Consider the following 26,478-nt stretch of genomic DNA (forward strand, 5'->3'; position numbering starts at 1 on the left):
AATAAAAATGCTATCACCATTTTACCAGTCTATGTTATGAAATGAATGATCAGATTGCCTTTGAGAACAATTGCTAATTGTAGGAAATGTCTGCCTCCTTGATATTGTCATCTTTTATGACATTTTGTTTCTTAAATTGTTTTACAATGTCTCATGCAATATTATTCAGCTTTATTGTAAAGTTCAATAGCATATGTGGTTAAAGGAATAGTTTACTGCCAATCAACATTCAAAACTGCATGGCAGTTATGCAAGAAAAAGTGTAGTTCAAGAAACAAACAAATAAAACAAGCAAATGAATTACATTTTATTCTTACAAAGTGATCTCATAACAAGCAATTTCTGCATTATTTCTGCTCAAAAGAATCCATCTTCAAAAATATCAGTTAGCACTGGAGTCAGGAGTCTAATGATGGATTCCCCCCCTTGTCCCCAAAAGTATCTGGAACAAAAAAAAGTGGTGTAGTCAGGATAAATTATTCAGACTACAGAAGTTTACACACCCATTTAACTTGTGCCTTTTATTTTAGCTGTGGTGTGTTTTTCACTAGGTTGTGAAGCAGAATCAAGATAGTTCTTGCAGTACTTTTCTAGGCCCTAGATCAGGCTTGGGCAAACTCGGCCCGCCAGATGTTTTGGGACTACAATTCCCATCATCCTTGACCACTGGTCCTGTTAGCTAGGGATCATGGGAGTTGTAGTCCCAAAACATCTGGAGGGCCGAGTTTGCCTATGATTGCCCTAGATGAACATCTAGTCAAGCTGATCTGACCTGCACACAGCTGCTGAGCTGACATTTTAAGCTTCTGCTTACAGAGACAGGTGAATAATATGTCTCTATGGGACAGCTGACTAGCCAGAATCTGAACTAAATTAACAGAGCCATCCATACCCAAGATCCACTGGGATGAGAGAGTTTGGAATAGATGGAACTTGGGCTGTCCCAGCTAAGCTCAGCTGACGCAACTCCCTCATCACAGCTCAGAAAGGGATATGCCTACACAACTCCCTCAACCTGGCTGAGCTCGGGCTTTGCTGACTCAGCCAGTGGAACTTAATGATGTACTTACCCCTGTTCCAAATCCTTTTCAGTTCAGTCACATGAAACTTACACCAGCAAAAATGGATGGTGTTGGTAAAATTCTATTTCCAAGGCTTGTTTCCTATCTACCAGGCTTGAGCTGGGATTTGGAATAGGGGTAACTAAGCTTGATAGGGGCACGAGTGGCACTGTGGGTTAAACCACAGAGCCTAGGACTTGCCAATCAGAAGGTAGGTGGTTCGAATCCCCGCAATGGGGTGAGCTCCCATTGCTCGGTCCCTGCTCCTGCCAACCTAGCAGTTTGAAAGCACATCAAAGGGCAAGTAGATAAATAGGTACCGCTCCAGCGAGAAGGTAAACGGCGATTCCGTGCGCTGCTCTGGTTCGCCAGAAGCGGCTTAGTCATGCTGGCCACATAACCGGAAGCTGTACGCTGGCTCCTTCGGCCAATAAAGCGAGATGAGCGCCGCAACCCCAGAGTCGGTCACGACTGGACCTCATGGTCAGGGGTCCCTTTACCTTTACCTAACTAAGCTTGACTTGACATAAGCTGGTGTAAATTCCACTGCCTTCCTATACAGTCATACCTCATGTTCTGTTAAGTTCATGTTGCGTCTTTTCAGCTTGCTAACGTGGCAAACCTGGAAGTGTATAGTTTCGGGTTTCACCGTGTGTGCGTGCACAGAAGTGTTCTGCATGCTTCGCGCATGTGCAGAAGCACTCTATTGTGCCGCACATGTGCGCAGAAGCAGCACTCTAGTTATGGACTTTTTGGGGTGCGAACGGCACCCCGGAATGGATCAAGCCAATAACTAGACGTACCACTGTACATGGGATTGTTCTGCCAGAAAGGCCATGCAGAGTTGGCAAAATTTGAAGGAAGCGAAAGGGGAAGTATTGTGTCTGATGGGAAAAGGTCAAGAGAACAATGGGGGATGTTAAAACTGGATGGTCAGTGGGTATAAGGAAAGGAACAGAAAAGAATGCGAGGGCTTTGTTCCATCTTTTGGAAAGGCCTCCTCTTTTGCCCAATATCTTACAATGTCATTTTATGCAGGTTTCACACCGTGTTGATAGTTGATAAAGAAATACAGTAATGCAAAGGTACCAGGAAGTCATCAGCAATTTTTTGCGAGCATATGGGGGGGGGGGAATAGTTTAAGGAAAGAAAATAAGGTATAAAAAGCGGGAGAGAAAAGATAACAAATGTCAGGCAAATGAGGCAGGATACCATAAAAGAAACAGTGACCTCTGATCACATTGTACTGCAACTCAACAATTAGCAGGTTCCACCAGGGGAGTAGAAGCTTGTGGTTGTGCGTAGCTCTATTTTTTTAAGGGTTTATACACTCCAATATTATTGCCAAGACAGTCTGGCTGCATACAGACAATACACTTAACACATATGGCTTCTCCCAAGGAATCTGGAAACAGTATTTTATTCAGCAGACAGATACAATTCCCTGCACACTTACCGGTAATGAACTACACCTCCCAGGATTCTTTGGGGCTGGTCATGTGGCTTAAGCACTTTAAATATATGGCATGTATGTAGCTTCTCTGATGGCTTTTCTTGAGTTTGCTCTTGTATTTTATAACTGCTCAGAAAAAGTACCTGTGCTGAGAACCAGGAGGCAGCTGTTTATGTTTGTTTTGCAATTTTGTATTTGAGTGCAACAAATATGATTTTGCCTTTTTAAAACAACAGCAGCAACACACTGAACAAATGTTAGAATTTCTTAGGAACTTAGAACCTTTGTGACAAATACATGACCTTCTTATGTCCTTATAATCAGATGGTTGCATATCCCACTTTATTTATTTTCTTAGCATATCGAGACAGGGGAAACCTTGATTTTGTTCCCCCATTGTTTGTCATTGTGTAGATTGCAGATATTGGCTACATCTGTTTCCTGTGAAGGAAGCGTCACTGCTGCCTTTGTCCAGCAGGTGGAATACTTGCTGCGGTTTTGATAAAGCCAGAAATCCTTATGCGGCATTCTGATTTGGTTTTTAAAAATCAAATTCCTGAGGGGCACGTTTGACAAAGAAGCATGGATAAGGACAAATAGACACATTTTAACCTGGTGCTGGAAAGATTATAATGCCCACACCACATTTTTTTTGGATATTTCTTTTCTTTTAAAAAAGAAAGAGAAACAATAGCTGGTGCAGCAGCCCCAATCCAGACAGAGGCCATGGTGGGGGTCATGTAGAGCAGATTTAACCTCTTCTTCCTTCCCATTTTCCCAATTTGGATCATGCTCCCCCATCTCCTATTTGGCATTGGAGAAAGGTTTCTATTCACACTGATTAAAGCTTTCTTGTCCATGTTAAATTTCACCCCATTCTTCTGTTATCCTATCTGAAATACTCTCCCTCACTGCACATAGCAGCCATGATGAAAACGCTCGCCATGCCTGTAATTAATTTGTTTTAAAACAACAGCCACAAAAACCTGGTGTTCTTCCAGCGACACCTTTAGTGTCATATTGAATTTGGCTCTTCTTAAGTATAGTTTCCCCTCTGCCTCGCCTGTTTTAGTTTTGTTCGGCCATGATCATGAGAAAGGACCACATGATTGGCTTTTGGCCACACTTCCCCTCCCCCCCTCTCCCGCACGCCCACCCACCAGATCCATGCAAACAGCACCACAGAGAAACAACGTCCATACCACAGTTGGTGTGGATTAGTGTGCTCTCTATTGCTACTACAGTAGTACCTCTGGGTAAGAACTTAATTCATTCCGGAGGTCTGTTTTTAACCTGAAACCGTTCTTAACCTGAGGTACCACTTTAGCTAATGGGGCCTCATGCCACCACTGCACAATTTCTGTTAGCATCCTGAGGTAAAGTTTTTTAAACCCGAGGTACTACTTCTAGGTTAGCAGAGTCTGTAACCTGAAGCGTTTGTAACCCGAAGCGTTTGTAACTTGAGGTACCACTGTACATTAGTTTGAAGCTCATGCCACTTTCTGTGAAAGGTTTTGAGAGATATGGCCAAACATTACCACTGCAATATCAGTAGTGTGTTTTTTCCATTTGGCCTGTTCACATGCTCCCATTTCCCTACACACAAACACATTTTGCCCTCTAATTTGTATTCCTACAACAGATAAACTCGCTTGAATTGGATTGTAGCCAGTTACAGAGAATAGCAATCTCTAACAGTTATTTCAGCACAAGGGCAGATTTAGGGTTGTGCAAGCGCGACATACACACACTGGGTGCTGAGTTGAGGGGGGAGCCTTTTCAAAGCCTGGTAAGTGAGGCCTCCTTCTCAAAGACTGGTTAGCACTTTCCCAGTTTTGGGAAGGAGGTGGGAGGGCTCTAGGATCCTGCCAGAGCCTCACACCTGCTTCCCAAAGCCCCATGATTTCTTACTCTGCTTTGGGAAGGCAGCACAAGGGTGGGGGGCAATAAAACTTTGGCCTTGCACAGGGCGCCATATTACCCAAGTCCACCACTGTTCAACTATAACATTACTGCAATAGCACCCACCTAGTTTGTACTAATATTTCCCCGACCACCACCTTATGTAATTGCAAATGACGAAAAGCTGTGGTTACTCATATGTAGAGCTAATAGAGCACCTGCTATGTGTGAAATCATCATTTCTGAGGGCCACTATTGCACATAGAATCACAGAATTGCAGAGTTGGAAGGGGCCCCAAGGATCATCTAGTCCAACCCCCTGCAATGCAGGAATATGCAGTTGCTCCATACAGGCATCAAACCTGCAGCCTTGGCATTATCAGCACCATAGTCTAACCAACTGAGCTATCCAGCTGATATGTGTCTGGCATGTTGGTCCCTGATGGAGACTACAATTCATACAAGTGGTATTTCCATGAACTTTCTGCTGAGCCAGAAGGGCATGCCACCACCAGCTGCACATGCTCCTGTGGATGAGCACATAAGGAAACCAAGGCTGGCTGCATGAACAGGCCTAGCGTATCTGTGAAATCGTTGAAGCTGAAGCTGGCAGCTATGTAAAGCACTAGTTTTTAATTATTCACAGCTGAACAGAAGTGAAGTTATACCTAATTCTGATGTTGCCTTTATTGATGCATTCTACAGAAAGCATGATGCCCAAATTAGAAGTGTTTATTATGCATCATTTCCAAGTGCAGGTGGAGAATTAGAAATGGATGAAACAGATGTCTGCTGCAAGATAAAAACTTCAGCAATTATTTCTATTTTAAATCAGGCTTAATTGGATGTGGAAGTCAGTGAGCGTTCTTTATAATAGCGTTTTAAATGTATTGTTTAAGAAAAACTTTTATTTGTGGAGATCAGCACTTTTAAAAAAATGCTTATATGATGTACATATATGACACATCTGCAGAGTTTATAAGGGGATATTTAGAAGACTTACCAGTGGTGAATGAAAACTGCTCAATAGTTTGGATAATTTGTTGAAACAAACAAAAGGGTAGAACTGCAAGACTGTGCACACCACAGAGAAGCATGCCCTATGGACCACAGTGGAACTTACTTCTAAGTAAACATCCACAGGACCAGACCACACTGCTGTGATTCTAAACACAGTGGCTTGGAAGTGCATTCTACTGAAGATCTGCTAAATGTATTTAGGACTGTGGCATCAGTGAGTCTGTAGGTGTAGTATTCCTGTAGTATTGATCCTGATGATGTTTAATTCATGTACCACATTGAGGAGTGTGACTACAGCAATAATCAGGAAATAATACACAGTTCCTCTGTTGATAGAAGCTTGTTTGTTGTTGCTATAGGTAATGCTGGCATTAACACTGTGTCAACATCAACACACTTGCACAAGGCGAGTGTCTACAGTGTATCATAGCAGCACAGGTGAGGTGAGAACTGCAGTTCTACAGGAACATCTTGCAACTTTGATTTTTTAAGAAAGTTCTTCCCTACAGCTTCCTATATTATCTCAAAGAGCTTCAAACCTGTAAGTGGTTCCTAATTTAAGTGCATCCTGGGAATGTCAGATACATACTTAAATATTTATCTCAGTGAATTTATTGTGGCCACATTTGGATACCAGGGAGCGAGCTGTTCTGTGATTACTTTGGGTTGTGACGGCTTCATTACATATGTTTGTGGTATTTTTGTTCTTTGCCTGGCCTTAGATTAATATCTGTGTCAATCTTAGGAAGGACTGAGAATGTTTAAAATGGGGCAAGTGCATCCTTATCCTAAACATGACTAAAGTACCCTATATGATCACACTGGTTGGACTATGAAGTACAAGGTTTCACAAATGTAATACCCTAATACTTAACAACCTACTTTTCCTTTCTCTTGCATAAAATGGGCTGTGTTGTTGGATATATGTATATGTATGTGTACACACGCACACACGCACACATACACACACGGTTTTATCATAAGGATAAACTTGGAGGGATCAGCTTGCAGTGTGATTAATCAGAGTAAACCTGTCTCTTTTCCATTTTATTTTATTTTAATTGATTTTCAATGATACAACAAATATAATACGGTATTACAATGTACAGACTACAACCAATGTGACACTAGATTATGATCAATGATATTTTTGATAATAAATTGTAAATCAAATAATAAATAGTAATAATAATAATAATAATGAGCCAAGAGTCCACCCATGGCTATTTTAGACCACTGGTACGCTGTGGAATGTACTGAAAATACTGTAGTCTAACTTAACAAATGCCAAGAAAAGGCAGATAAAGTCATGGGGCAGAATTCAACATCGCACTACGGTGAGCATTCTGTCAACCCAAGCATTACAGCTTGCCTGAGAGAATGATCTCCCCTCTTTTCCATGCATGCTGTCCTAGGGGTTCTCCTGATTCCCCCAGAGCTGGGATGATGGGAGATGCAAGCCCCATTGCAAAGCAGAAACCCTCATCCCCTGACAGGACTCATTAGGTCAGAGGTCGCAACCTAAGTCCCATGGGCCAGAAGCGGCCCATGAGGGTCGCTTAACCGGCCCATGAGCCACCCCCGAACTGAGCCGCCCACTCAGCAAGTCCTCACATGCTGCGCTAAACCGGTGTAGCATGGCATGGGGACTCTCTTCCATGGCTCCGGAAATCGCATCTGCACATGTCCACGGTGCTGGAAATCGCTTCTGCGCATGCCCAGATGCCGAAAATTGCGCCTGAGCAGAAGCGATTTTCAGCATCTGGGCATGCACAGAAGCGATTTCTGGTGCTGCAGACATGCGCAGGCACGATTTCCGGTGTCACACTGTGCCGGTCTGGCCCACGAAGGATCTCTGAGGGAGTGATCTGGCCCACCCCCGGTAAGCCTTGCCGACCCCTGCATTAGGTGAATCCACCCAAGGCAATGACTTTTTTTAATGCCAGTCCAAGAATCACTATTGCAATTATACTTGTGGTGCAGCTGGCTTAATGCCCAATCCCAAAAGTTGTTAAACCACAAATTTTATATTTAGTATGTGACAGACCACCACTACCACCCTAAAACTGTACAGAGTCAGAAAAAAAGACATTACTGTAGCTTCTCTTATTGCAAGTACACCAATACAAAATACTGTGGACTAGGGTGTTACTGCACTGCATTCAGTGGGACCATACCTTGCATTGATGGAGACTTGAGTCAAGAAACAAATCGCTAATACTTTGTTTGGTTTCATTTATGAATATTTTGTTGCTATTATTGAGATGCAATTTATTTCCCAAAGGAGTGTCACTTATTTACATGCCCATGCAATCATTTGCCCTTCTTTGTTTTCTGACACATTTGCCAAGTTGTAATCCCTGTTGACTTTTTCTACTATTTGCACCATGGCAATACTCCTCCAGATTTTGTTTATACGCATTCCACTGCCTTGGTACGGTATCACTTAGGTTAGTAAGAATACACAGTGTCCTTAGAAACTGTAAACGGAATATGAAATCATGGTGGCTTCTTTGTTTCTGATTGACTTAAGCATAGTGACATACTGTTAAGGTTCCTTGAGCATGACCCAGATAGTCAATAGTTGTTAGAAAATGATAGGGCTTAAGTTAAATTCTATTAATATGCAAGGGGAGCACTAGTCCTTGTCATGTTTATACAAGTGAAATTCACATTAATACTTGAGGTTTAATTTTTGTAAAAAAAGGGGGGGAGGGGAAGACTAACTTAGCTGCAATCCTCTGTGCATCACTCTTACTTGGGAGTAAGCCCACTGAACTGAAAAGAAATTGTTTCTTAATAAACGTGCATAGGTTTGCACTGGAAGCTGGGAACATGATAGCCAGAGTCATATAGGCGGCTCCCTTTTTGTAGAATGCTTTCCCCAGAGAGTTTCAGCTGATGTTTTCATTATACACCTTTTGGTGCCAGGCAAAAACATTCCTCTTTAACCAGGCCTTTGATTGACTGACATCTAGTGCTCTTTTAAAATGTGTGCAGGGTTTGTGTGGGTTATTATTATCAACAATTATTATGTATTTTATGTTTTTATATTGTGATTTTATCTTGTCAATGGCCCTGAGACCTGCAGGTATAGGGCAGCATGCAACTTTAAGAAATAATAATAATAAGAATAGCCTTGACTCTTCTCCACCAAAAATCCAAAAATTACGTGAGGAAGACACTACAGTGTCGAGAGTCACCACAGAGTGGATTGAAGACCCAGCAGGACATATAAATCAAATGATCACAAGTGTATCGGTTAGATCCCCAAAGAGGACGGCTCCAGCAGACTTGGTAGGAGCCTCTTCAGAACCTAGTTGGGCCCGACAGCTAAAAACGCCAAATAGTATTTCTACTCACCAGGATGTTAACTCTCTTCTGCCCCCCCAAAAATTCTGGCCCTCGCGATTTGATCGTGCCACAACCAGCTCGCACTAGAGCAAAAGAGTCATCACAACCGGTGCGCACCAGAGCAAAAGACTCACCACACCAGGACGACAACTTTCAGCAAAGGAAAATAACGGACTTCTTTAAGGGAGCGACTTTGCCGTATAAGAGCCCCCCACAAGAATTTAAATGACGGTTAGCCGGACAACCCAGAAAACCACCAATATCGATCCTTTGTTGGAACATCGCTGGCTGGCGTAGGAAAAAATGTGACCCAGAATTCCAGTCGTATATCAACTCGTTTCATATCATTCTATTGCAAGAAACTTGGGAGGAGGGTGAAATTGTCATAAACGGATTTGACCTACTATCCCTTCCAGCTTGCCCCTCCCAGAAAGGAGGACGGCCGAAAGGTGGTCTAGTAATTGGTATCTCACTGAAGCTGCATCTCAAATTTTCATTAGTTTTGACTGCTCCCCCTTATGCTTTATCCGGGTTGATGTCGGGGGGGAAAGTATCTCTGTTAATCTCCAATGTCTATCTCCCGCCAGGGGGTTCGTCCCTTGAACTGCATGATAGATGGGAAATATTAGAAGATCATCTAGTATCATGCCAAGTCAAATATTCCAATAGCCAATCCTTAATTGGTGGTGACTTTAACGCACGTATAGCAGCAAATTGGGTCGATTTAACTAAAGCTAAATGGTGGACTGCTCCATGCCTCGACAATTATGATTTGAGACATGCCTTAGGGAGAGCCTCAAAAGACTCTAAAGTAAACGAGGCTGGAGTACTTCTTTACCAAATGGCTATTCGCTTAAACCTAGTACCCCTGAATGGTTGCTGCCCTCCTGATATACCGGGGGAGTATACCCACCTAGGTATAAAATCAAACAGTGTACTAGATTACCTTTTAGCCTCGAGTGACCTGATTTCGAAAGCTCTCTCTTTTAAGATTGGCAATATTCAGCTCAGTGACCACCTTCCACTTGCTGCTACGTTTGACCTAGACTGGCATGGGGACGAGCACAGTCATCCAACTCAATTAGATACTAACGCAGAAAACCCAGTAGAGGGTATCAATACGGCATTACGAGTGAAGGGTATAAAGTGGTCTGTAACGCAGGCTCAAAAATATTCCGAATTTTTTCAGCAGGAGATCATACAAACCTATTCAGCCCTTGGCATAACCTCATATGAACACGATCAAACTATTAATCTATTTGCCAATCTGCTGAATGACCTCACGTCATTCTTTACTGTCCCAACCCACCAGGCAAATTGGGCCCACTTTAAGACAGGTGCACTGTGGTTTAACCGTGATTGTAAACAAGCCAAACAACATCTTTGTGCTATTTATAATGATTACAAATCCTCAGGGGCGACTACGCTTCCCAAGGAGTACTATCAGGCAAAATCAGCTTACAAATATGTGCAAAAAAAGGCCAAACAGGAATGGCAACTGAACCGCTGGCAAGCACTTATAGCTGCCTCAAGTACCCGTAATTCCCGAAAATTCTGGCTGTTGGTTAACAGAAAATCTAAAAGATACCCCTTAACAGTTATTCCGGCCCCAGTTTGGGAATCCTTTCTAAGGAACTATTTTGCCTTACCAGACCTTAATATTAATACAATCGATGGATTTGATGAGCAGCTCCCTCTTTGGCCACCCACTGACCCGGAAGAAATCCACGGACTCATTTCTAATCTTAAAATCAGAAAAGCCCCCGGTCCTGACCTAGTCCCGGCGGAAGCTATAAAACTTCATTCAGACTGGTGGGCGAAAATCCTGGCCGCTACTTTTGATGCCGTAAATAACAGTGGGAAGGTACCAAGAATATGGAAAGATGCGATTATTGTTCCAATTCATAAAAAGGGCTCGACAGATGATCCGGGAAATTACAGGAATATCAGTTTATTGTCAATAATTGGGAAAATATATGCACGGTTCTTGTTAACTAAGCTTACTAAGTGGGCCGAAGAGAACAACCTGATTGGGCCTGAACAGGCTGGTTTTAGACCGAATCAGTCAGCGGTTGATCATGTCTTAGTTTTATACCACCTTGCCCGGAAATATTCCTCCCCAAATAGAGGCCAACTTTGTGCGGCCTTTATTGATTTAAAGGCCGCTTTTGACAGCATCCCCAGAGGATTACTTTGGGGAAAATTAGCCCGATGGGGAATAGACAAAAGACTTTTGTGGCTAATAACTAAATTGCACGACGGATCGGCCGCTAGGGTGAGAATCACTCCGGCCGGCGACCTCTCAAATTCAGTAACTATCAATAGAGGTGTTCGTCAGGGATGTATCCTTGCTCCGACCCTTTTTAATCTATTTATAAGTGATATGAGGGTGCCTCTGATAGATTCTCAAGAAACGATCCACGCCCCCCGTCTTGCCCAATATCGTTGCCCCCTTCTACTCTACGCAGACGACGCAGTGATCCTTTCCTTCTCAAGAGTCGGCCTTAGGAGGGCATTAAAAATTTTTGATGTTTACTGCAAATCAAATTTTCTTACAATTAACCATGTTAAGTCCAAAGTCCTAATTTTTTCCAAGAGTCGAAAAACCTATAATTGGAGAATAGACGGAAAAGCTATTGACCAAGTCTTTAAATTTCAGTACTTGGGAGTCCTTCTCCAACACAACATGGGCTGGAAGGTCCATCTTGCATATGTATTAAACAGAGCTAAAGCCCTTTCCTTTGCGCTACTGCGTTTTTTCTTTTCAGATGGGGCTTTCCATATCCCATCAGTGCTAAAAGTTTTCAAGGCAAAGGTGATTGCAACAATAGCATATGCAATCCCAATATGGGGGCCCTTTTGGAGGTAATCCAAAACCAGCTTCTAAGAAGGTTGCTAAAATTACCCAGGTGTGTAAGCAATACTGCTATACGTCTGGAACTAAATGTTACATCTCTAGAAACCACATTATGGAAATGCATCCTCTGTTACTGGTTGGCATTATGGCATAAACTTCCAAATCTCCCCTTGATACAGTGTCTCTGGAGAGATGACTTCCCTAGCCCCTGGGCAAAAATATTACATGGGAAACTTGTGTCCCTAGGACTATCTCCATCTGAACTATTAAAATTGGACTTAATTTCTGCAAGAGAATTATAACCCACAAATTAGAGGAGATGGATTTACAATTTAACATTGCGACAGGTGGTGGCACCTGTTCGCCGATAAACCTTGGCTTAACACCACCAACGAAACTTCCATCTTATTTAACTACCTTATCTGTGGTGACGCACAGGTATGCCTTTATAAAGGCTAGATTCAATGTTTTCCCATCAAATGTGTTGGGTAACAGACTCTCCAAAGGACAGATCTCACTCCTCTGTGACTGTAAAAGTGGATCTATAGAATCGTTATACCATATAATCTTCTGTTGTCCATTATATTCGGCTTCACGGTCCAAGTTTCTGGCCCCATATTTATCGAGAGTTGCTGATAGACCTCAGGAAGCCCAAATAATATACTTATTAAATGACGAAGATACAAGTAGATCCCTTGCAGTCGCTAGATACCTGATTAATGTTTTATTTCAAAAGAGGAGAAATGGATCACTGTATGACTCCGACAGCTTAGCTAAACTTAAGTACCATCAATAAGTGCCAGAACTAAGACGCATACCCCCCAAAATCTGATGGATTTGAATTGCAGTTTACATAGAGGGAGCTTATTGTGTATAGTGTTTACTTAACTGAAGTAAAATTGGTTTTATATGGGTGTTTTAATTTGGAAGCGTTTAAATTGTATTGTTTATGGATAAATTTTGATGTATTGTTTTCGATATGGGCCAATGGCCGCAATAAATAAATCTATCTATAATAGCCTTGACTACCTTTGTGATCTAGATAAATAGAGGAGATCCTGCCCCAAGTTCCTTTCAATGCATATTTATGGATGAGACCCAAGGAGGTGTTATTTTTGGATTAACTGCTGTAGAATACAAATGTGAGGTTGTGTGTGTGCTGCATTAGTTCACAGCTTACCACAGCAGGGGCTTTCTATCCTGTCAAGTGGCAATAAAGCCTGATAAAGGCCTGCTATTCTCGGTGCATCCTATTATAGAAAGAAAAAGTGTCAGGCCTACCCATCAGAAGATCATGCCACAATGTATGCAAATAGGTTCCCTTAAGCCCCCTCATTCTCAGTTACCTGCAATGAAATGTATGTGACAGACATTGGGGTTTGTGTGTTCGGGGTGAACTTGTTCATGCACCTTTAAACAAACACCACAGTCTGGCCATTCTGATTATTATCCTGTTCCTTTGATAGCTTTCTTTTATACTGTGCTATTCTTCTCTATGTGAGGATGCTCTCATTCCAAATCTAAATGAGCATCTATTGGGTTTCTTTTCTTAACTGTCTTTTCAATCAGCCAGTTGTTGCTTGGTGAGTCCGATTGCTGCTTGCTAATCAAAGCTCACAAGTCTGACATGGTACAGTTTTGCCAAAAATTCTGTGGAGAGCACATACACTTTGTTCTGGCAAGGAAAAGCCAATCTGCAGCAGACAACAATACATTTGTGCTTTACTTTTCAATTTATCCTGACCTTGACTGTGTGAGCAGTTCTTCCAAAATATGTGAAGCTCATCCTTAGATTTAATTTAATTCCTAACAGTCACATATGTTTCTTTTATGAAACCTTTAAACTTTCCCTGCCACCTTTCTAGAAAAGAAAGACTGAGGTAAAACTTCAACTTGTTTCTTTCAATTCTTCTGAAAACATGGGAAATATTTTCCCTCTGGTGTGTGTCTGTGTCTGTCTCTGGAATCCTAAAGGTCTGCTTTGTTGCATAGCAGACTTCCAGGTAAACATATTTTGTAACATGTTTATCTTTTATAGCATTATATCATTAAATGCTTTTCTGTTCTTCTTGGAACTCGGAAATCTCTTAGGCTTTTAATTTTCCTGTTCTCACACCTGTTTCTTTTAGACACTTTTAAAATGATGATTATAGATATCTGAAAAATCCTTTGGTTGAATTTTAAAGAATTTTAAAGAATTCAGCAAGTTGGGGAAAATAGATGTTGTTATGGTTTCAGAAAAGTTGGCATTGATGTGACTGGAAAATGTTCAGAAACTAAACAAAGAACTTTCAAGAAGAAATCTAGTTTGTGATTTTGCCAGTCACTAGCATGTGGTTGCCCAGAAAGGAATGAAGACTTGGGACTCAGCTACATTAGTAAAGAAACAGCAATTTGAATGTGCTATAAACATGCAACACCCAATTGTGCCAGAGAGCAGGAAATTTTGAAACGTGGTTTTCCATAGGGATTTCTTTCTTTTGTTATAACTATCTAATTTCTGGCTTATTTTTAGCATCTTTTCCTGTGTCTAGATCCACCCCTGGGCTGAGAAAGGTTTCCCATCCCTGATCTATGTAAGGTGAGTGGGGCTTTCAAGCAAATGGCAGTTTCTAAAAGTGCTTATCAAGTGACTAGTTTTATGTAACTTTATGGAAATGAAGTACCTTTCCTGACATGTATATATGTGTATATGTGGCTTATTTTGCTTAAAAATATTGATACCCCAACTTCCCTCACATAATGTAAGGTGTCTTACAAAAATAGCTAAATACAACACAACTATAGCAGCATCAGTACATTACCATTGAGATTCATTTTTTGGAAAAAAGTGACTAACGACAGCAACAGCAATTAATAACAGAAACACCAGCAGACAGTTTAAAAGCAACAGCTTTCTAAGGCTGCCTGAGATCCTTTGGAAGGGCCAGTGCCTTAGTACCTTGAGGGAAGATGGTTGTTTGCTTCAAAATGAAGGACAGACCTGAGACAGAGGCTCCCTTCTGTCACAATTCTTTCTATTCTACTCTGTCCTTTTTATTGTTGGATATGAGAAAGTTCCTGTGCAATCTTCTGTAAACCTATTTGGGAATAAACCCATTTAAGTGTTTGGGAAGTACTTCTGGGTAAACATACATTAAGAATGGGCAGTAAGCGTGGCAGCCACAGAGATAAAACTCCAGTTATATTTACATCTTTTGTCTTCAGTCACAGATAGGTTTTTATTTCTGGCTCTTGGCAGTCAAAATGGTGCTAAAATTAGAGAGGCTTTAATAGGGGAAAAAAATTAAGACATTTCAAAATTGAACTACTGCCGTGCTGTACTTTGTACAATTTTGGCATCTGCCTGCCACATTATTATGGCCATATATTACAAAGGAGGCTGCTGAAAGAACCAGATGACTTCATTAGGTTTAGATAAGTCACTCATCACCTTTCCTTTTCCAGGCAGTGAGGCACACAGCAGTTTGAATGGCATATTGGCTTTGCCTTTCATTCGTTTTTTTCAAAGGGATCGTGGCATAGCTGTCAACCTCCCCCTTTTTTTTTGCGGAAAATTCCCTTATTTCAGCGCCATTTCCCGCTGCTATCCAGGATTGTTAGATATCCCATAGACTGTCTCCAGGACAGGTAAGGCTGCTGATCCCTTATTTTCAAATCTGAAAGTTGACAGCTATGCTGCTGATCCCTTATTTTTGAGGCTGCTGATCCCTTATTTTCAAATCTGAGAGTTGACATCTATGGATCCTGGTCTTAGAGGATGTGATGTTTATTTGAATGGGAATCCTTTACAAGCTGGAGTGTATAAGAGGGTTAGGTCTGCCTACTGTTTTTATAAACCCCCAAATAACAGTTAGCATAGGAAGCAAACTGACATGACAGAAGCTGTGTTGGGCCTACATATAGTCTCATCCTTTCTGCTCACAAGGGCACGATGCAGCCGCCTCTCCCCAAGTATTGCCATGATAAGTGCCTCAGGTCAATGAACCACAGGACTGGATGGAATAGTATGTCATTCCCTTCCATAATAGCCAAATCCTCCTTCTGCCAGTGAGCTGCAACACATGGAGGCCTACTCTAAAAATAAAGTATAGTGCTAATTGGCCATATGGATCCCATAGATACACTAGTCTGCCCTTTGAGCTGCCAAAGATAAGCAGACATATTTTTGCTAATTATCTTTTAGTTAATAATGATTTGACAGCTGACTTACGATTTTTTTATTGTCAATTTATTTTCACCATGTAAAAATAGGAAAAGCCCTGCTATTAAGTAGATGCTTGCATATATGTAAAGTTAGCTTGGCCATTACTCTCTAGAGCTCCTAGACTCTCATGCAGAGTTGAGAGTTCATAACGCACAGTAATAAATTAGTTTTGACATTCACATTCCTTTATAAATGTGGCTGTAGTAAGCACAAAATGAAAAAAATGGTAAAGTCTACAAGTGAAAACATTGGGAAGTGATTTATCTCAGCAGGGAAGGAGCTAATCATTTTTTCCACTTTTTATCCGGAAACTTATGGATTTAATTTCTTAGATAAGTCTTTGGCACCCTTAGGCAAAACTGAATACAAAGCAGCAAAAGTCTGGTGGGTGGAGACAGAATTAGTCAGAGCTTTCACAAGAGCAAGTTTGATCATCTGTTAAAAATAGGTTTCTTGATGAACTTAAGTGATAAAGATATTTTTACTTATCACAGCAAGAAGGCCTTTCAATTTATCTTGAATGTAGAACTAGCATCTATAGCTGTAGAATTAGGAAGCACGCACATACATATACACATACATAATTACATTTAAATATGGGATACCAGTGTATATATGTTTGAGGATGATGTCCGCAAAAATCTGAGACATAACCCAAGGTTACATGCAAGTGGTTCCTAGGTGATCTCCCATCTCGGTACTAGTGAGACCCCAAACTGCTTAGCTTCCACAAGGTGGTGTTCCTCTGTGCCTGGGACTAAATTCTAACAAACATAGATCGCAGAACTATAGCTGTAACCAATAGCTATAACATACAACTCAATTTTCTGTAACCACTGACAAGTTTAAATGGGAAGGGAAAGTGGTTATGTGATCTATGTTATGACCCAAATTCCACATAAGGCAAACTTAGCATAATATCTGAGAAAATTTTGGCAGAAGCCAGAAAAGTTTCGGTAAGAGTAACAAAAACCCCGGAGGTCGTGCTATCCTGCAGGACTGGACCTGCCATCCAGTGTAATAAAGCAATTTCCTTCAAATGACACATGGGGGTAGAGAAAGGCAAGAATTTTTGTTTGAATGTGTCTGCAAGGCTTTTTTAAAACAACCCTAGCTGTTCATGTCTGAGAGAGTGTGGGGTGGGTGAATTCCATTTTAACTCTGCTTGAGGTACCTAAGTGTATTGGGCCAGCACTGCTCACATGCCTGGGTTCACTGCATTTCACTTAACCCAAAAATCACCTTGAGTTGCATGGTTTGTCTTCAGGCAAATCACTTCAGGAATCTTGTGGGTAGCCAACAATTCTAGAAGGCAAGCAGAATTTCCCTGTTTTCCCTTACACTCACATTGGAACATATGGTGGAATTCAATATAGCACTAAGATGTACAAGCATTGCAGCTTGCCGGAAGGAATGATCTGACCTTTCTCTCACCATCCTGTGCTGCTCTTGGGCATTCTCCTTGGGCATTTGGGGGGGCATTGGTGGGGAGGGGAGGGGAGATGGAAAGCCTAGTTGGGCAAGTGAGAGTGATTTGTCTCAGCAGAGAAGGAGCTAATAATTTCCCCCCACTTTTAAAACCAGAAATTCATGGATTCATTTATTTTTATAGATGTCTTTGACACCTTTATGCAAAACAGGTGACAGTGACTTTAAAATTATGATCCTGAACCTGGCCAAGCAATATTTCCTCACCTGCCTTTCTCCATGTTATTTTCCTCCAACCAAAAAGTGAATTCTAAATTAGCAGAATGCTTGGTAAAGGATTCATATTGCTGAACTAGTAGATCAACTGAATGCACCAGTTCTAGAAAGCTCAGTATGATATGTTTTAAAAATCTTATATTCCAAATATAATGGAGTCCAGCATGGGGATAAATAGAAGTCTTGCACAAACAATATGTTCTGTTTTGTTTTTCAAAGGCGAGATTGAATACAGGCATGGGCTCAAAATAGCATTAAACCAATAAGACTATCTAATTGCTTAGAGATAGTTTGCATGACCAGATTACTGCAGCGTGGCAGCTCCTTTCACATCAGCCTCTTTAAAGCAAACAGGAGTTATAATAGGGTATCAATATCAATGTGAGTAGGGGACATAAGATGTATCTGTTCCAGCCATCTGTTTTCACCAGTCCAACCAGTTGTCTCTGGAAGCTAATAAGCATGACATCATTATTATTTTTGTATTTTTGTAATTTGTTGTCAGCATCTAGTATGCAGAACATGGAGGTTTTGTTTAGTTATCATAGCAAAGAGTATTTATTTAGAACTCTTCCACCCCACTTTTCTCATGAAGACTTTAAGTGACATACAGTAATGAATGTTGATGGTGAGGAGAGAGGTGAAGAAGATTCCAGAGCCTGTTCTTGTTCCAGCTGGACTACCCACCCTGGCTCACTCCACTAAGCCATCTAGCAAGAACGTCTCTGTGGGAAAGAGCAGGGGAGTGACATAGAGAGGTCTGGGCTATGGGTAGCAGTCTGAGGTAAACCAGCTGCCACAGGACAAGCCAATAGTCATGACTGAAGAGTAAAGACTGTCAAATGGATGGTTGAGCAAGCTTGCCTTGTGCTGCTCCAGAGGTTAGGACCTGACCCAATGGATTGAACTTATAAGAAAGAAGATTCCAACTAAACATAAGGAAGAACTTTCTGGCAATTAGAGCTGTTTGACAGTGGAATGGTGTACCTCGGAAGGTAGTTGATTCTCCTTCATTGGAGGTTTTTAAATAGAGGTTGGATGCCCATCTTGTCAGAGATTCCTTAACTGTGACTCTTTCATTGCAGCGGATTGGACTAAATGAATCATGGTAACCCTTCCAGCTCAACAATTGTATTGTTATGTATTGAAGTTCTCACCCTGGCCACCAGGGGTATTGTGTATATAGTTTTCACTCAGGTCCACATAAGTTAATTTAGGCGGGAAACCCTGGGCTGTTGTTGTTACAATGTTGACAGCCGTCTGCCTATAAAAGCAGGCCGGCTGAGCTGTTTGCTGTTCAGTTCAGTTCCAGCTTACTTATAAAGAACTACTTGGAGAAATCTCTGTGTCGTCTGCTATGTCCACCCACTACTTAATATGTATGCTTCTATGACCCAGGACCAAAAACCAACCAACCAACCAACCAACCAACCAACCAACCAAGGGCTCCTCCAGATGACCTCTTTATTGAGCATAGATCCTAATTTGCTTGTGGTTTACACATCTTTTCATTAATTATTTGTTCATGACAGAGCATCTGGATAGAAACACCTCCTCCTGGAGCCTTCTAATGGGATATCCCATTCCCTTAGGTTAAGGGGACAATGTCCACCACCAAACAGTAGGGCCCAGCCAAAAAACTGATGAATGGCTGCCCTCAGATGACAGTTGAAGGGGGAGGAGGCCTGATGGAGCCAGCCTGTCACAGCAGAGCTGATGGAGTGTACAGTATGTGTAACAACCATGTGTTTGTTCTTCTCCTATATAGCACTCCCCCTCCCTTTACCTTTGTGTTACCGGTTATTACATTTTTCTTTTGGAGAATTTCATAAACCTGAAGGGATTAGCATGATTAAAAGTTCATGTAGATCAAACTGCTGTGCTAACTCAATCTTATCAGCCAAAAATGTTAATAATAGCACTCCCCCCCCCCCCGAAACCTTTGTGGAAAGGATGTAAGTAGGCTGGGCACATTCAGAGAAATTTAACTCAGGCCCTATCTCTAATGTGATAATTTCCTTTTCAAATGGATAACGATTTCCTAGTTCCATACCTTAGTGAATGGTTCAATTTTTAAAAAAAACTCCCAGGGTTTCAGAGGTTGAAAGGACTTGGAGTTGTCAGACATACTATCAACTTTTCTTGTGTCACAAGGCCAGCCATATTCATTTAACTGTTGTAGCAACTTAATATTTTAATAGAGTGACTCACACATGAATGATAAAAATATTCTGCTAAGCATTGTCCTCTCTAGCAAATCTTAACAAAGAGTGTCATTCAAAGGGCACAGGTTGGTGAAATCACAAAAATTTAGTTCAAAAGCTCCGTGGACTTCCATTTTGCTGCACCCCTGCTTTGAATGATTCAGCCAAAAGTGAGCACTCAGGAAATCATTCCCATTTAGCCTAGGACAGTGTGAGGCTGAAACAGAATCCAGAAAAGTAGACGTACCCTGAAATCCCATAGATGTCAGGGACTTAACTCTCATTCAGTTGAATTTTCATGACATTGAGGGGCTAAGTGCATGTTATGTGGGCACACATGTATTTTTTTTCTTAGAAAAGCAGCTTTGGGAAAGGGGAATTTCAATGACAAAGCAGGGGAGTGCTTACATCAGCCCTTCTTTTGTGTTTGAGATGCCCTCTCTCAGTCAGCTTCTCCCTGCACCCCACAGCAGTGTCAAAATGTTTCTCTTTTCATTAGTTGTTTTTATACAGGTGTCTCCCCCACCCCACTTATGTATGTAAGTGGGGAGCACCCTCTAAAATGCCTCCAAATACCCATTTCCCCCCTGTTCTCCAGTTCTCTCTCTTCCTCTCTCCACACTTCAGACCAAAAAATATGGTTTTGAAGCTCTGGGGCTGGCTGTAGGATGCGTGGGAAAGCAGGAACTTCTGCTGTACTACCACGCAAGTCAGCTGTTAAGCAGGGAGGCTGAGCAGCCTAAACAAAGCCCTGCTGCACCTCAGGTCTCTTTGGGGTTTCCTCCACCCTCACTGATAATCCACTTTAGGCTCTGGGGAGCATCTCCTCATGACTTCCCACCTCTCTCCTGCCATTTCCGGGCTTGAATTAAACTATTTATTTATTGCCTAGGTGGTGCTGTGGGTTAAACCACAGAGCCTAGGACTTGCTGATCAGAAGGTTGGTGGTTCGAATCCCCGCGACGGGGTGAGCTCCCGTTGCTCAGTCCCTGCTCCTGCCAACCTAGCAGTTCAAAAGCACGTCAAAATGCAAGTGGATAAATAGGTAGCGCTCTGGCGGGAAGGTAAACGGCATTTCCGTGCGCTGCTCTGGTTTGCCAGAAGCGGTTTAGTCATGCTGGCCACATGAGCTGTACGCCGGCTCTCTTGGCCAATAAAGCAAGATGAGCACCGCAACCCCAGAGTCAGTAACGACTGGACCTAATGGTCAGGGGTCCCTTTACTTTACCTTTATTTATTGCCTAGCTTATATGTGGTTGTGCACAAGTTGATTGCACATAAGGTGGGTGCGGTGGGCCTGTATATGGAAGTGATTTTATGTTACAACTCAGAACCAAGGCCTTTTCAAAACAGCTCACAATAAAAAACAAAAACAATATATAATAAAACAGCAGCCTAAATCCAATCATTAGCAGTACATACAAATCAGATTACAGTGGTACCTTGGGTTAAGAACCCTTAATTTGTTCTGGAGGTCCGTTCTTAACCTGAAGCACCACTTTAGCTAATGGGGCCTCCTGTTGCCACTGCGCCGCCAGAGCACAATTTCTGTTCTCATCCTGAAGCAAAGTTCTTAACCCGAGGTACTGTTTCTGGGTTAGCAGAGTCTGTAACCTGAAGCGTCTGTAACCTGAAGCGTCTGTAACCTGAGGTACCACTGTGTGTGCATACACACACACACACACACACACACACACACACACACACACATTTAGGCTAACATAGCTGCATAGATTGTATACTACATATGGAACATTATGGAGGCATCTCCTGGGATAAATTGTACATCTTTATTATCTTATGAACCTAGACCTATTATATTTAAATCTCAATAGGCAGTTTATTTTTATTCTTCTACATGATTGGACCAATGAAATTTTAAATTGATATCACTATGATTCATACAACTGCTCTGCATTGCATTGTTGTATTTTGTACTGTTATTAGAAAACTGAAATAAAAACAGTTATTCACATTTATGTATGTATGTATGTATGTATGTATGCATGTTACAACCAGCCTGAATAATGAGATTAATAATAAAAAGGCAAGTTAGAAAACAATAATGTTGAATAGCCACTGATTCTCAGGGCATGATCAGAAGGTCTGTGGCACAGCAACCTTGCTCAAGCTAAGGAGGTCTCGGTCTGATCAATGTCTTTGTGGTAGAATTGTTGGAAGCCCATGTTTCCCTGAAGGAGGAAAAAGGAAACAAACAATTGTATCCAGAGATTATATGCAGGTAGCACTGACTTGACTCAGGCTTGATTCTTAAAAAGGAGCCATTTCCCATCAGATATTAAAAAATTCAGCCAGAAGGCATGCACTTATTGCTAAAAGGGTCTGTGGAGAGATTTATATTAAATTTAAGAAATAGTACTCAGTAGCTGAAAGAACTTTGAACTGAACAGAACAAAAACTCGATTGCCTGAGCAATCGAGCAATCAGTGTGCAGCTATACCAACTGACATGTACTTTGGGCACTAAATTATTGTTGTAATAAGCTGGTTAAATCAGGTTGCAGTGTAAAAAATGCTCACTTGTTCCAAGGGAGCATTATATATTATCACATCAGTCTTGTGCATTTATTTATTTTAAATGGGTGGCAAAACTAGCCTAAAGCAATGTATATAGTGTTCCCATCAGTGCTCAGCATAAGCATATATAATAAACACATTTAAAGGGGGAAAGCCAATTAAGAATTGTTGTGATATGTACTATCAGCTGAGGAGAATTGTTATTGCCACTGCTTTACAGTCAGCAAGGCAAACTTGCTGTAATCCGGATTAAGGAAAGAAGCTACAAATCTTATTATACCTTTGGTAGTAATTAGATAGAACATTTGCCATCTGGAGATACATTTCCATAAGAAGAGCCACCTCATTCCATAGGCACAAAACAATGCCATACTTCTGTGTCTGCAAAAATACTGCATTGAAATCTCTCACTTGATTGCCAGCTCTACTTGATCCAGCCTCTCTATGAACTGGAATCCACTGTGGGATGGATACGGACTATACAGGGCAAAAGCAACAGGACCAGAAGATCTAGAATTATATGCTCTGCAGCGCTGGGACCCCAGAAATCACCAATAATCTTAAGCCACTTTAAAGAAGAAGAACTTCTTACTATCTGGCTGATCACACATAATAATTGGAAGGGTTGACTATTAGGAGAAAGAACAGCTTCGACTTTGTGATAAAGAAGGCTGAATCATGGCGTCTCAATCTAAGAGTTGGAAGTTCCACCCCTGGAAATGATTTACAACCAAAGGGAATTGCTACACAAGGGAATACTGACGGCAACATTATTGCAGTCATGCAAAGATTTGGATGATCAAAGTTTGATTCCCCACCCCTGCAACTCCAAAGGTTCAGTGATTGGGGATGTTCTCCCATGGAAAACGAATATCAAGAAGAAACATGCAATAGTTGTGTTTGTTTCCTTTCAGAATGGAAGAAGATCTAAAGGGAAACAATGTGAAAAGGTTACATGACTAAAATACTAGCTACTTGACCTTCAAGGAAGTCCAGATTGCTTCAGACGACTTTCTCGTTCTTCTTCCTTTATCTCATATAGGTTATGATTCTGGGTAAGTACAAAAACTAGGGCTGAGGTAAAATAGTGTCCAATCCCCCACCCCCACTGCAAAAAAACTCTCTGGGTGGCAAAATGGGGCAGAGGAAGCCACCAGATATATTCGGGGAGGCGCAAGGTAAAATTATCCAACAGCTTTTCCTCAGAAAATGTTATGAGAAATTTCAGCCAACTTAACCTTTATTCCAGTTACAGATAGGTAGCCGTGTTGGTCTGCCATAGTCAAAATAGAAAAAAATTTTTTCCTTCCAGTAGCACCTTAAAGACCAACTAAGTTAGTTCTTGGTATGAGCTTTCGTGTGCATGCTCTGCTTTTTCCTGTAAGACCTATTGCAGTCGTTAAGAGTCGTCAACAGGCTCATCATAGCTATCTGCCAATCACCCATTCCCACCACCCTTCTGAGTAATACCCCTCCCCACCTTCTCACTATATAGAAGGATCTGGCAACTTCTGTTTCAGTGTATCTGAAGAAGTGTGCATGTACACTTTGGTCTTTAAGGTGCTACTGGAAGGAAATTTTTTTTTTTGTTTTAACCTTTATTGAAACCCTGTTGTTGGTGGTGGATTAAGGAAGGGGTGGACTGTGAGAAGAGGAATGAAAGGAGTATAGGTCATTGTTTCCTCTACTGAAATTAAAATAATATTAGACAATATTAAAATTAGATCCAGAGTTGTTCCCCAAAAAATTTGGATGGCAAAATTAGAGATCATTTCACTGATAAATCCAAAGGATGACTGAATTCTCCAACAAGACAGGAAGAGTTCCAAACAATAAGTTCAAAAAAATGAGAGAAAGTTATTTGCTGAGAAATTTTGGCTCAGCCACACAATAAACTCAGTTATCCTAGTATAATTAATTGAAGTTAAGAAGGACAACTATTTATAGTAATGACACATTAATTTCTGCCATGTGCTGAAGTTTCAGCAATTTCTTTGTATATTATTTATGTGAAAAGGCTGTTGATTTCAAGCACTCTTTTCAAGTGGTATGCTTGATTATTATGATTGTGAACAAGTATTATGAAAGAAAATCATGTCACCGTATAATGGATTTGGGTAGAAATGGAAGTGTCGCCACTATAATATGTAGTCAGAAGCAACATCATAATTCAGTGATTGTTAATTTTTTTTAGTCCCAGAGAACATTTGAAATTTTGAGAGTGTGCCAAAAGCACCAGTTAGAAAATAGTTGCCATCAGGAGTGTGGACTAGCACAAAATGGCTGCCGCCTAAAGAGCAGAAAAAGAAAAGAGATGGGAACTTAAACTGTTTCAAATATGGGAAAAACCATTCATGGTTGTTGTTTTGTTAACAAAATATGCTTGAAAAACTTCATTCTTTTCCAGACACTGTTAAGTCTTGCTTGTTAAATTGCTGGTGTGCTGCTGTAGATTAGAGCTAGAAAATAAAATATAACTAAATCCAGGAATAATTTTGTATTACTACAGTCTGCCACACACTTAATACTGTCTGGCAAGTATTTTTTTTAACTATCTTTTTACTATATGGAATAGAGAAGAATAGAAATACATAGAAAAAAAATCTCACCAAAGTAGTTGTTGAGCAACACTGGCCTAGACTATTGTGATATTTGAGGCTGAATGTAATTTACAAGTTTCTCAAAATTAGGGATGTATGTGGAGATGATAATAACAACATTCCCACCTTTGTGCTGAGCTCCCCTCTCCCCAAACAACTTGGGAACAATCCCTGCTGTGGGCCAAGCAGAAGGAAATAATACAGTGGTACCTCGGGTTACAGACGCTTCAGGTTACATACACTTCAAGTTACAGACTCCGCTAACCCAGAAATAGTACCTCGGGTTAAGAACTTTGCTTCAGGAAGAGAACAGAAATCATGCTCCGGCGGCACGGCAGCAGCAGGAGGCCCCATTAGCTAAAGTGGTGCTTCAGGTTAAGAACAGTTTCAGGTTAAGAACGGACCTCCGGAACTAATTAAGTACTTAACCCAAGGTACCACTGTAATGGATAATAATGATGCCTCTGAAATGGGTTCCTCAAACAAACAAACAAACAAACAAACAAACTTGGGAACAATGAGGAAAAAAGAAATTATGGTGACAATGATAACATCTCTCCAACATCTTGGGAAATAGTAGGAAAAGAATGAGAATGATATTGATAATAGTAATGCCTCTGCACTGGGTCCCTCTTACCTATGAGACAGCAACAACTCAGGAACAGCCAGGAAAAAGGTTAGGGTTGTTTTGCCTCTAAGGAGTAGGGCAACTTTCTCAATTTAATAGTTGAACTTTCTTATTTTATTATTTATTTATTCATATACAGGAATTTCCAGACCAATCAACATATAAATTACTAGAACATACGATGGGCCTTAGGTTTCCCATTCTTCCTCTACTAGTCCATATTTTTCCTGGTACCTTTTAAACATTCAATCTAAGCATGAAGTAGGTCATTTATTACAATCTGTTTTTGTAACTCTAATTAGCTGGTTCAAACACATAAGCTGTAAATTCTCCCTCATCCTTTCTGGTTGAACTCTTGGTTAAGCCTTGTATTCACTGGGCAATCTTATGCAAGCTTCTCTCTCTTATTCTCAGTTTCTGCAATTTGGGGATCGAGTTAGTGGCTTACCTTATGAGGAAGCTGTAGGTGCTACAGATGTAGCATAGGCTGTAATTTAAGGAAAAGTACTACACATGACTATAAAGTATTATTATATCTTACTTTCTATTTTAAAAGCTTATCTTACAGATTTTTAATATGGTCTTAATCTAGTGGGTCAAGTGGGGGTGTAAATGAAAAAGTAATAAATTAATCTTAAAGTCTTGACTCCAGAGTATCTTAAGCTGAATGTGACTACTCCAGACTGTGTGGTTTAACAGTGAGACTTTATAATATGTTTGTGCTGTTGTCTAGCCCATTGTGTTTACTGAAGAGAAATCCTGCTAGAATCAGTAGGACTGCAGTGCTACAAAACGAATATGCCTGGGATCACAGGCAAAATCCACCAGTAAGTTCTCCTGCACAAATCCTATTGAAATTACAGGGAACTATGTAAACTCACACTGTAATTCTTTTTTCTAGATTGTGCCCAGTTTCTCTTGTCAGTTTTTGGTCATATCCACGCCATACAT

At 41.0% G+C, this 26,478-nt stretch overlaps 1 protein-coding gene across 6 annotated transcripts in view; it reads left to right on the forward strand.

Moving 5' to 3' along the window:
- The first annotated feature begins 5,797 nt into the window (after window positions 1–5,797).
- LOC310766553 (lipoxygenase homology domain-containing protein 1-like) overlaps window positions 5,798–26,478 on the forward strand; it is a 179,568-nt gene continuing 158,887 nt past the window's right edge. For 2 of the 6 annotated variants that reach the window (XR_014550246.1, XM_083622817.1), the window contains exon 1: window positions 5,798–5,977. The gene's annotated coding sequence lies outside the window, so the exon portion shown is untranslated. Of the gene's footprint in view, window positions 5,978–14,162; window positions 14,229–26,478 lie in introns of all 6 variants that reach the window. The other 4 variants (XM_083622818.1, XM_083622820.1, XM_083622819.1 and 1 more) reach the window with 4 other exon arrangements.

This window comes from Podarcis filfolensis (genome assembly GCF_964270895.1).
Source record: "Podarcis filfolensis genome assembly, chromosome: 7".
Taxonomy (NCBI): domain Eukaryota; kingdom Metazoa; phylum Chordata; class Lepidosauria; order Squamata; family Lacertidae; genus Podarcis; species Podarcis filfolensis.